This window comes from Cynara cardunculus (assembly GCF_001531365.2).
Source record: "Cynara cardunculus var. scolymus isolate 2C chromosome LG 11, CcrdV1, whole genome shotgun sequence".
NCBI lineage: Eukaryota > Viridiplantae > Streptophyta > Magnoliopsida > Asterales > Asteraceae > Cynara > Cynara cardunculus.
The window spans coordinates 3,736,758-3,750,320 of NC_037538.1; positions in this window are offsets into that span (position 1 = coordinate 3,736,758).

The window sequence follows — 13,563 nt, forward strand, 5'->3', positions numbered from 1 at the left end:
AAAAAAAAAAAAAAAAAAAAAAAAAAAAAATCTGTTGTAGTAAATTAGGTTCGCGGTTATAAATAAGAAGAGTGATTTATAGAAAAAAGGCAGCGGGTGGGTGACGGCAGCGGTTGGTAGGGTGTGAGATGGAGATTATTCCAACTCACCTCCAATTCTTTCGAGAGGGGACCACAACGTCCCTATCTTTCACATATTTGACATAAAGGGCCCCTCCACTTTGCCTTTTCCTTTTCCTTTTCCATCAAACCAACTTCTCATATCACATATATTTGTACTTATTTTGTTTTGGCTTTCAAATTCATTATCAAAGTCCTTGTATGCAATTATTCAAATTCTAATTTAAAGTGATAAATCTGAAATGCCAAGTTGGTCACGTGGACCCGGTATCCAAAACACGTGAGTCAATCAAATAAAATCAAAAGAAAACTACTTCCACTTCATTTCCACCCATCTTCCCCTCTCCCATTTCTGTTGATAGATTCATTATTTCATTTTATAATCCGTAATAAACGTTTGATTCTTTAATATTATATTGATTTTTATTCTCTGTAAATTCTTTTTTAAGAAGCAAAATTTAGTGGGCAGCCAGGTTTTATTAAAGTATTTATATGAATGTTGTGGAGTTGTTTAAGATAAATTATTATTTATTTATATCAAGGGTAAATTGCGGTTTTGGTTTTTGTGATTTTCATTTTTGGTTTGAGTCCTTACAGATAGAATATTTATTGTAACAAAACCTTTTGTTATATAAAACTGTTTGGTTTTGGTTCCTGCTTATTAATATCGTAAAAAATATTTATTAAATAAAAAGGTATTTTAGTTTTTTTTTTTTTTTTTACTTTCTTTAATTTTCAATTAAAAATGAAACAATATTATATATATATATATATATATATATATATATAGAGAGAGAGAGAGAGAGCGCGCGCAGGTTTACTTTATAAAACATGTTATTTGTATAAACCAAACAAACCTCATTCAACTGATCATAATTTTTTATTTTGTTCATTTTTTTGTAATTATGAGAGGTTGATTAATCATTTTTATCGCAGAGGACGTTAATTATGGATATTATCATCTTCATTATATTAATTTTAAAGAAAATACATTAAACAATTTCATTAAAATTTCATAAGTATTATATGAAACAACTTTATCAAAAAAAGTATTATATGAAAAAATTTCACAAGATTAAACAATGAATTCGACAGATGAGGGTGATTAACCATTTTTGTGATTTTAATATTTTTTATAATTTAATTTATATACAATAACGAAGTAATTTATATTTGGTTTAATAATATAATTTTTTTATAAAGATAATAATTATTTATTTTGTTGGAACTCGATAATTATTCTAATTATATTTTAGATTTTTTATATTTTAAAATGAGATATTTATCCTCTATTTGATTATGTTTATCCGCGGTTATTTATACGAATTCAAACATCGAGCTTTAATAAGTTGTATTTATGCATAATTACTTGTAATATTGAATTTTAAGTATATATATATATAGAGAGAGAGAGAGAGAAAGATGAGCGATTAAATGCAAACCACTCATATTTATACAAACAGTGCAAATCCCTTATATACACACACACATACAACATAGGTATCATAATGTGTACTAGAGTTGGTACCACAGTTGGTATCATAGTGGTCTCGAAGTTTACTTGGTGTGCTTTGGATATCACATTATGTGTATTATGAGTATCGCATTGTATATCTTGGTGTATTTTGAGTATCACATGGTGTTTTCAGAAATAAGGTTCACCAAAGATCGAAAGCACGAGAGAGAGACAGAGGAGAGATAGAAAAGATTTTAATACCTAAAATGCCCTTTAATACAAATTTAAGTCAAATTATCAAAAATATTAGTTTCCTAATTTATCCATTGATTTGTGATTGAGATTGGATCTCACAGTTATCACAAACTAATCACTTCTTCATTGAAACATCCTATATATATATATATATATATATATATATAGAGAGAGAGAGAGAGAGAGAGAGAGAGGAGTAACGTTCAAGTAAAAACCACTTAATTTGTACAAACCGTGAAAACCACATTCAACCAATCATAATTTTTCATTTTGTTCTTTTTTTTCGTAATTATGAGAGGTTAATTAACCATTTTTATTGTGAAGGATGTTAATCATGGATGTTATCATATTCATTATTTTTATTTTAGAGAAATACATGAAACAGTTTCATTAAATATTATATGAAACAATTTCATAACCATATATGAAACAAATTCATCAAAAAAGTATTGTATGAAACAATTTCACAAAATTAAACAATTTCATGAAATTTTTTCATAAGATTAAACAATGAAATCGACGTATAAGGGTGGTTTGTACGGTTTGTACAAATGAGGATGATTTTCATTTGATCGCTAGAGAGAGAGGAGCGATCAAATGAAAATCACTCCAATTTGTAAAAACCGTAAAAACTACTCTCATCCGTCGTTAATCTTATGAAATTTTTTCATGAAATTGTTAATCTTATGAAATTGTTTCATATAATACTTTTTTTGATGATATTGTTTCATATATGGTTATGAAACTGTTTCATGTTTTTCTCTAAAATTAAAATAATGAAGATGATAATATCCAAGATTAACATCTTCCACAATAAAAATGATTAATCAACCTCTCATAATTACAAAAAAATGAACAAAATGAAAAATTCTGATTGGTGGAATGAGGTTTTTACGGTTTTTACAAATTGAGTGGTTTTCATTTGACCGCTCCCATATATATATATATAGGGGCCTAATCAAATGAGAACTAATTAGTTTGTGGTAACTGTGAGAACCAATATTAACAACAAATCAATAGATAAATTAGGAAATTTATAATTTTGGCAATTTTGAATTAAAATATTAATGCAAGAATATTTTTGGTATTTTAAAACTTTCCTCCCTCCTCTCTTCTCTCTCCGGCCACAGTCCACCGGCCATCGTCCTCGGTGATACTACAATGGTATCACAATGCACATATATATGCTTGGGTATCACATTGATGTCGTTTGTGTGGTCGATCGAAGATGTAACACAGTGGTATCACTATGCATCTTATATATGATTAGGTATCACAATGTATCTTTTGTTTAACAGAGTCAATATTTTTAGATATCACAGTGGTATCATAGTGGTATCACCGGAGGACGGAGAACGGTGGCCGGAGAGAGAAGAGAGGAGAGAGGAGAGTTTTAAAATACCAAAAATATCCTTGCATTAAGATTTTAATTTAAAATTATCAAATTTATAAATTTCCTAATTTATCTATTGATTTGTGGTTAATATTGGTTCTCACAGTTACCGCAAACAACTCAGTTCTCCCTTGAATAGGTCCCTATATATATATATATATATATATATATATATATATATATAAAGAAAGAGAGAGATATAGGTGAGTTATTATGCAACCTTTTACATTTGTACAACCAATACAACTCAATCTCAACCGACCATTTAATTCGATGAATATGTGATTTCATAAAAGTTTTGATTGTTTCCTAATATAAACTATTGATCATAATTAATAAATCATAGTCATCTTTCACAAATATTCAAATCATAATAAATGAACTCTCATAATTTTCACAGATATCTCAATTAATTGGGTTGCATTGGTTGTACAAATGTAATTGATTACATTATTCGAACTTGGGTATGAGGTGGAATAAAAAGCATTTGCAAACCAACTCTACCAAATAAAACTTGTTCTCATTGTAGTTTCAAATATATATGGTGACACACAATAGATTAATACGGTTGCATCTTTCACGAATATAATTTTTTTACTCCTCGACGAAAGAATAATACGGTGGAACGTGCCGCCATATGCCCAACTATAGGTCCGTCCATGGATTCATGTAAGCATGTGAGGTCGAGAACGATCATTGTGATGGGGTGGCTAAATGCACCTCTACCCATTAATTTATTCCTCAGACACATAAACATCAATACATGTTTTGTACATTATCATTGCATAAAATTACCTGATTCTGGCAAGAGGGTGCAGATAGCATTCTCCATTCTGATTTGTGTAAGTCTATATATTTTTTGTGTGTGTGTATATATGTATATATATATATATATATATATTATAATTAATATATACTATGTTAATTAGTTTTATTTTAGAAAAATGAAATAAAGATTAAAAAAAACTAAAACACCCTTCACTTAAAAGGATTTTTAAACCTCTATTAGCCTCAAGGATCAAAACCGAGCAATTTTGTATTCCACCGAGGTTTTCTTGCAATAAAAATTTTCTAGGGCCCAACTTGTGAAAACAACAAATCATAGGGACCAAAAATGTAGTTTAAATAACAAAAAAATAAAATAAAATAAAATTCAAACCTTAATTGTTATAGTAATACTTATTATTGTTAAACCAATTATATAAGATAGCAATAAGTAGGTTTGATTTTGTCTAAATACAAGACAAATCATGGGTCTGGTCCCACCCTTTCTCCTTGATGCCTCTGCCATTAAGTGAGAGAGAAAATATCTCTTACATTGGTGTTTTAAAGCACGGTTCCACATAGGGTCAATTGAGAGGCTGTAGATAATCAACTTTTTGCTCAATATTATATAGTTTACGTATTTTCAATTCAAATTAAACAATATAAAAGAACCAATAGGAAAACTTGGTAAACATTAATCAACTTTTCTTAGGGATTTAAAATACCAAACACACCCCTAGTGTAACGTGTACACTAGATCTCTATTTAAGACACTTAAATCAGAAACAATTTAAGTTTTTGATGAGTTTATTTTGTATATAATGTAACAGTTCGTTCCAGATGAACAAAAAAAAATTAGCAAGTTCTTTTTAAGCTCAAGGCTGTGGACTAGTAGTAAATTTTCACCATGATTTTAAGTTAAATTTGAATTTATTTGATCAACATGCTATTTTAGTTTTGGAATGTTACATACAACGGAAAAAATAAATTTTGGAATTTGGATTACCCAAAGGAAAAAGGTTGTTCGGGTTTATTAAACATTATGTTGTAGTCAAACATCTTTGTATAGCTTAATGGTTAAGCCATTGAAGTTCATTAAACACGTTAATGTCAAAATCACACATCCCTCAAACCTTGTCACATAAAAACACGCATATTGGTTGTGATCAAACGTCTCATGTAAAAAAATATAATTATAATAATAATAGCATTAATAGTAATTAGCACAGGATTCTAATTTTGAATTCCTACCCAAATTTTCTAATACCAACACATACAAATATATGATTCAAAACTCAAATCGAGCTCAAAAACTATCAACACGTACAACTTAATAAGAAAAGCCATAATCACATTTAAGTAATATATGTATGGATGGCTGAATGGATGGCTGAATGGATGTATATATGACGAAAATCTCTATCTAATATATGATGTTTAAGTTGTCGTATAAATTACAAGAGAACCCTTGGTATATCTAATATCTCAAGCATATTTTGGTAAAAAATTGATTACCGATAATCTTAAACGGTCTCACACGGAATCCGATTAAAAAGACATCAGTTTTAGGAACGGTTTTTAGCTCACTCAACCGTAAAAGACTAACAAGTGGCTTAAAATCAAACCCTATGACCTGTCTATATTTGAACAAAGTCTTATATTCGGACCGTAAAAGCATATTAATTTGGTCTTTTTTAAATATTAAAAAGTCGTTGTTTTGAAACCTTGACTTGGACTAAAACATTTGTCTTGTTTCCTTTTTACTTTTTAATATATAAAAAATATAATTTAGTGGAGTAGGAAGAGATGTCAAGTTATTTTAATTCTTTAATGATTAAATGATTATGAATTTTAATTTTTTAAAAACAGGGTTGGGTTTCGATAAGAATTAAAGTTATGGTGAGAAGAATATCACCCTTGGATCAATCATAGTTGAAAAGAACCATGATCTCTTCTAAAACACAAGCTCATGGGTTGTTTTGAGATTAAAAGTGATCAATGGTCCAAATCCTTTCTTATACTTCATACCTTAACTTTTATGCTCACACGATTTTTCGTCTTAAAAATGGTCAGATACATACATTTTTAAACGTCTGACTTTTGTTAGTCAATATTTCAATTGAGAATCAATTACAAATCAAGATCAATATTAGCTCGAAAGGTGAGTCCTATAAAATAGGATCGTATGAGAATAATAGTTGTCATGAGAGTGGTGTGAACATTTTTAAGCCTTTATATGAGTTGACTTTTGAATCTAACTTATTCTTCAATTACATTTATCAATCTTTAACGACTTTCAACTACATTCATTAAATTTTATTTTCAAATTTATTTTCGCTTTTAAGTCATTTTCATAAGTTTTTGCATACATTTAATTACTTTCACATACATAAATTGCGGATTAAAATTATTAAATAAATGTAGTTGAATGTAAATTAAGATATATAAATGTTTTGTTCTCATATTTTTACTAAAACTCTTACTTTCACCGGAACCCAACCCGAGTTTTAATCTGCTATTTTTCGAATTTCATAGAATAAAATGTTTTTATTCTAAATATATTATTTGTTCTTGCTACCTCTAACGTGTAGCTCGGTCGGAAAAAAGGTGAGGTGACTTTTCCTAAGTACAAGACAAGCCATGAGTTCGATCCCAAATCCTTTCACTACCTCAGCCGCTGAGTGAGCCAAAAAATACTTTGTTATAGCCCGTGGATGCAGGTTCTATGTAAAGTCAGTAAGAGTTGTCAGTAATCAACTTTTACTCAAATATGAACTGTTCTTGCAATGATAAGGATATTATGAATAAAGATGCATCCAAATGTGATTTATTTTTAAAATGTATTGACATGATATGTGTCACGCTCGTTTTATGTCTTAGTGAGGCTAATAATAGAGAGGGGGTGTAGGTTGCCCTGACTGAGACTTAAAGAGTCTGTTTAACTGAGAAATGAAAATGAAAATGAAAATGAAAGATAATGAAAATAAGAATTAATTTTTATTCCTTTCGGTTTAATAAAGAATGGAATTTTGGTCTTCTGTGGGAATGAGTCCATTATATTATAAACTAAACAGTTTCTTTTATTTTTATTTTCATTAATTACTTCTTAATACTTATAACCAAACACCCCCTTAGGGAATTGTTTTGTGCATTGAAATGTTATTTCTCATTAGCATATTAGAATGACAAATATATGTCTTGTTGTTTAGAGCATTTTTAACAGTTTTCTATAAAAAATTTAAAATAAAAAATTAACATACAAATTTTTTAAAAAGAATGACATGCATTTACAACAGATTCTTTATTTTAGAGATTTTGACATAAATTATATTACTATAATATTCTCTAATTTATCATCCCAATGCTCTTTTAAAACAAACTTTTTATTAAAAAAAATAATCTAATTGATGGAATTAAATAAAATAATCATTTCTTTCTCCCAACATCAAGTTTTAAAGAATTCTTTATATTTAGAGTTTTCTTTATGGTTCTTTATTTTAGAGAACAAGATAGCAAATAAAATATTTGAGGCTGGATTTGCTTAGATGTTTATTCCAATATTTGATTGCAGTTTGTTGTTGATATTTATATGATCAGAGGAGGTGCATCTATAATTTTTTTGAACTGGTTGCATGATTAATAGTATAATATAAAATAAAAATTGTTTTATAAAAAATACGGTTTTATTAAAAAATGATAAACAAATGACCTCATATAATTAATCACTAATATTTTTTTTCTATTTCAAAAAATTCATTGCAAAATTAATAAATAAAAATATAAACAAAGTAAACCTTAATATGATTCTTATATATACATATAGACTTGGGATCATGTGAGACAAATGGTTTTTCATGAGACCTGTGAGACCAATTTTCAACTTTTGGATTAAATCTACAATCTGACAATCTGAATATTCATAAACGTCACGAGGCTTCTCAATAATCACAAAATTGTCACCGTGCAACTTTAGACAATTAGATCATTAATTTATAAAGTTGATCAATAAATATAAATTGGTCTTACGGGTCTCACGAAAAACCCTTGATCTCACGTGAACCCAACCGCATACATACATACATACATACATACATACATACATACATACATACATACATACATACATACATACATACTTTATTAGGATGATATCTTATAATTGCAGTTAATTCAAGACATGTTTCAAAAAGCAAAATACCGATGATCGACCAAACTCATATTTCATAAAATTTATCGAGATCCATTTAATACGAAAGTTGTGAGCCACTATTTCTTTCTAATCTTAATTACCAATCACAAACGTTTCTTTTATTAAATGGTCATAATTTTATACATAACATGATCAGATGTCTTTTTACTAAAAATATAAATGATGAAGCACAAAATCAAACTAGATTGCACATGTATTATTCGTGTGGTTCTCAATATTCAACCAAATTAAAAATAGGGTTGGTTTAGTTTGATTTAATAAATTTTGTTTATTATAAATGAAATATTGTAATATCGTAACTTGAACGAACTATGCTCGTCCACGTCTACGTCTATTATTTTCTTTTTTCGGATTTTTATTAAATTTAAATTTACAACATTTAATTTCTTGCAAGATATTATATTATCAAATTTGTAAAATCGAAACTTATTAAAACCGAGAAAAATCCAACGAATTTTCATATTTTTTAAGTGATTGGGTCTCGAATATTTTTTGAATAAATAAATTTTTACACTTTTTAAACGGAAGAAATTTACCATTTGTTTTTCCATTTTCAACAAATCAATAAAAAAAATATTGTTTTTAATAACCCTTGTTTATTTTTCTGATTTAAATGACATTTATCAATTTTAATGTGAAAAGTAAGTAATTATTAGATTCTTTTATGGTTCTCAATTAAATCTGAAAAATAAATGATGAAAATGGTATTTAATTATTTTTATTGACTTAGGGGTTGTTTACTTACGTTTTAATTAGGCTTATTGGTCTATCTGACTTATTCGCACATCTTATTTAGGTTGTTTACTTACGACTTATTCGTACAGAACATGTCTTAATCGCACAGATAGAAATGGTGTGTTGTACTCATTCAAACACAAAAATGACACTCCTACCACTTATTTAAAGCACCGCTTTCTTCCCATATAAGACACCCCATCTTTGGCCTCTTTATGATTTTTTGTTTTGATGTTCAAATAATTAATATTGGAAGGTAAATCGGTCTTTTATGTTATTCAGACTGTTACTTCAGATAAAAAAAATAAACAACAACACTTATTTATCCGGACAGACAAATTTATTCATACAAGACTTAATAAAAAAAGTTGATAAATAGCCCATTATTCTTTGTTAATGATATAGATTAGACACATCGATTGAGAAATGATATATTATTCTCATTTTATAAGTGTAATGATTTATTTATTCTAGAAAAATGTTCAGGGACCTAATTATTTAAAATATAAAAGTTTATTACTTTTTTTTCTCGATCTTAGAATTTATTTCTTCGATTTCAAAAAACTTAAAAATTAATTATTTGTTAAAAAAAACTAGTTTAAAAAATTAATCATTCAAAATTATGATTTGTGGTTTGGTTTTTTTAGACTGTCCATTTAATTTACAATATTTTTGGTAAGAAGTTAGTTAATTTAAAGGAACAATTAAGAAATATTAAATTTGGCACAATAACAATAATATTATATTATATTATAATAAGATAAAAAAAGAAAATAGTTTTTCTGAGCAAACGCGTTGAAGGTCGTGAAATTATGGTGTTGCCTACGGAAATATTGAATTGGTGCTTTAATGCACGTCATGGGTTCTGAATTTGTCTATAAATACATTTATGTTATGGTAGGAGGTTTAAACAAGTTACACGTATGAAAATAACAAAAAAAGTTTAAAAAGAAGATTCACAAGTGAATACTTTTTTTTAAAACCTATGTTTACTGATTATTCATATATATATATATACATTCTCAAGCTAAATTTTTTTTGTGATTCAGATTCATTTTTCATTAATTATGATATTTAGTCTTCTTATTTAAATCAATTTTTATGTTTATATATGCGAAAAGAGAGTTTTATTGATTGATTTTATCAACATTTTTTGAGTAAATTATGGGTTTTGTCACTGTGCTTTGTTCATAATTTTGATTTTTGTTTCTATAGTTTAGAAATTATTATTTTTATTCCTATAGTTTGCAATAGGGGTGTACAAAAAACCGTTAACTTGGAAAACCCGTCCAATCCAACTCGCTAACAAATCAATTAACCCAACCTGTCAAACCGTTAAATCGCTAATTAGAAGGGTTGAAATTGGGTTAGCTTAACTCAACTCCATCCAAACCCGCCAACCTGTCGCTAAATATAAATTAGTTCGATATATATATATATATATATGGTTGGGTTCACGTGAGACCAGTATGCGTTCGTGAGACACATAAGACTATATTTTTACACTTGAAACTTTACAGCAATTCATGTGAAGGTAAAAAAAATCCGACATTTCACAACAAAACACTGTGAAGGTTACCTTCACAATATTTTGTTGTGAAGTTTCAAATATAATAATGTGGTCTCACGGGCATCACGAACACAGACTGGTCTCACGTGATCCTAAGTATATATATATATATATATATATATATATATATATATATAATAGTTACAACGTTATAATTTATATATAGCCCAAAAAATATGCATATATTTTAGTCCAATTTAGAGGTCAAAAATAAATAATATATTATTAGTCCAATTTAGAGCTCAAAACCCAAACCTAATCCAACTAGGTCAACCAAACACAATCCGACTATGCCCCCTTATTCCCTTAACACGACTATACGAGTGTATTTCCCCAATTCAATTTGGATGATGCTACTGGATGACGGATTCTGCTTGTTAGACACTGCTACTGGTTACTGCTCATTATTGCTTATGTCGACAGGTATGCTCTTTTTCTTCTCGATATTGCTTCTGGATAACGGATTCTGCTCATCTTGTTCTCGTTTTACTTGATTTCTAAAGAACCTCATAGGAGAAAATTAGTGGAATAATTTTTGCAACAACAGTATATATGAACATGCCGGAGAACATGAACGACGTTGATAGATATTTGGTTGATTAATCTATTAATCCATAGCCTGCATCATTTGAAGAAGTACTTTGGTGGAAAGATGATACTAATAGGCAAATCATTTTGTCTATGATAGCTACAAATGTTTTTGCTATACCTATATCTATCATAGCATATGAATTCGCTTTTAGTGCTATCATTTAGACTTTTGAAATTGAATTCTAAGGCTTAAGGAATTTAATATATATATATATATATATATATATATATATATATTTGGATGATCGTAATAACTAAAAGTCTAAGACTTGAGAATTTAAGTAGTATTTATCGTATTTTCATTCCTTATATTTTATGTATACTATCAAACCGCTCAACCTGTCCCCTCTCTTTCCTTTTTCCCCCTCCGTCGCCATGCAAAAGGCATGGGGAAATACTGAGGGGGTTGAAGACCAAGAAGTGAGTTATTTATATCAAACATTCTTCTTACGGCTAGATCCAATCTCCACTCAGAGATTCTTACGAGTCAAGATTTGATTCTTTGTTGATGAGGTGGCACCTGGATTTGAACTAGGGAAAAAGAACAACCCGCAAGGGCGGGATTGTACTTTGTAGAAAAATCCCCATTGCTGCCTCTCATAGGAGTCTGGTCGGGCAGTCCGAGGTGGACCACCATGGCTCCTATCTACTTGTGGGTTGGGTTGAGATTTTTCAAACCACCATAATTGGGTTGGGTTGTAAGAAAGTCAAAAACCGTACAACCTAACCCGCATACACCTTTAGTTTGCAATTTATTGTTATTTTATCCCTGTAAGGTTGTACTAATTTCGTCGTATAAGTACAAAGGGTCAAAATGGTAAAGAATTGTAAATCACATAAACTTAAACGACAATAAATTATAAATCATAAAAACGAAAATAGCAATTAATTGTAAATTATAGGTATAATATCGTAATTTTTAAATTATAAAAACAAAAACTGTAATTTTAGATAAACCACAGGGACTGAAAATGTAATTTACTCTTTATCTATTTCATTTGTAATTTTATCAACTTTATTCATATTATATCTTGCCATCATTTTTTTAATTTATATTTATCATTGATTTTTTTTAATCCATTAAATATCATGCTATCAAAAGAAAACATTGGATTATTTGGGTGCTACATTTAGGGCTGTAAATGAACCGAACGTTCAACAAATAGTTCGTAAACCGTTTGACGAGAAGTTCATTTATGTTCGTTTATTTAATAAATGAATGAACATGAACAATTTTTCTTTGTTCGTTTAATTAAACAAACGAACATGAACAAGAGACTCATTTGTTTATTTATGCTTGTGAATGTTCGTTCATTTACCGTTCGTTTATGTTCGTTTATATATTAAATTTAATATATAATCTTTTGTTTATTTACTTTGAATTCAAATAATATTTATTTATGTTCTTTTAGCCCGTTCTTTTATGTTCGTTCGTTTACGTTCACGTTCGTTTAACATGTTAAGAACGAGCATAAACGAACACGAACACACCTGATTTCTAAACGAGCGAACACGAATACAAAGATTTTCGTTCGTTTACCGTTCGTGTTCGTTCGTTTGTTCGGTTAAGTTAAGCGAACGAACATGAACAAGCCCATGTTTGTGATCGTTCGGTTCATTTACAGCCCTAGCTACACATGTTATGAAGATGAGCATTCCTGTAATTTTCGGGGATATTTAACATGTTAAAAAATATCATGCATATTAGGGTAACAAAAGATGATTATCGAAACCCTAACCGGTCTCATACAAAATCCGCCTCAAAAAACACCAACGTGAGAAGATCTTTTTAACTGACTCAGCATCTGAGGTAAGGGGTCAAACTCAAAACATATTTTCTATTCGTGTAAAGTCCTTCCGTCTTTTTACCAACTGAGTTATATACTGGAATCCGTGTGGAAACATATTATTTAAAAATGTGAAGGAAGAAAATCAAAATAGAATAAGATGCTTTTATGAGGATTGTGATGCTTTACCTAAGACTAAGACTAAGACTGAACAAAACAAAACAAAACAAAACATATTGTATTTGAATTTAAGTTAATATCAACAAATCATTTGTAGTTTTTTCAGAAATCAGGAAAAGAAATAATTTTAATTTCCAAAAATATAAACAAAACCAAAAGCAATAGCAATGGAATATTTATTATTTAGTTTAAGAAAGGAATAATAATTACAAAGTTGGTTTGATTATAATTAAATAAAAAGTATTTCATTAATATGACGTGGACATGTTTAAATGAATTTGTTAAAAAATTGAGAGTGACCAAAACCCAAATCAACTACTATTTAAATGTCAAATTAAAAGTTATTAAATTCTCCATTTTTTAATAATTTGTTTGGTTCCAGATTTATTTATAACTCAAATATTTTCCATAAAAAATAGAGGACTTTTTTTTAATCAAATCATTTGACGATTCCAATTATTTTCCGGATCTAATTTAGAATATATATATATATATATATATA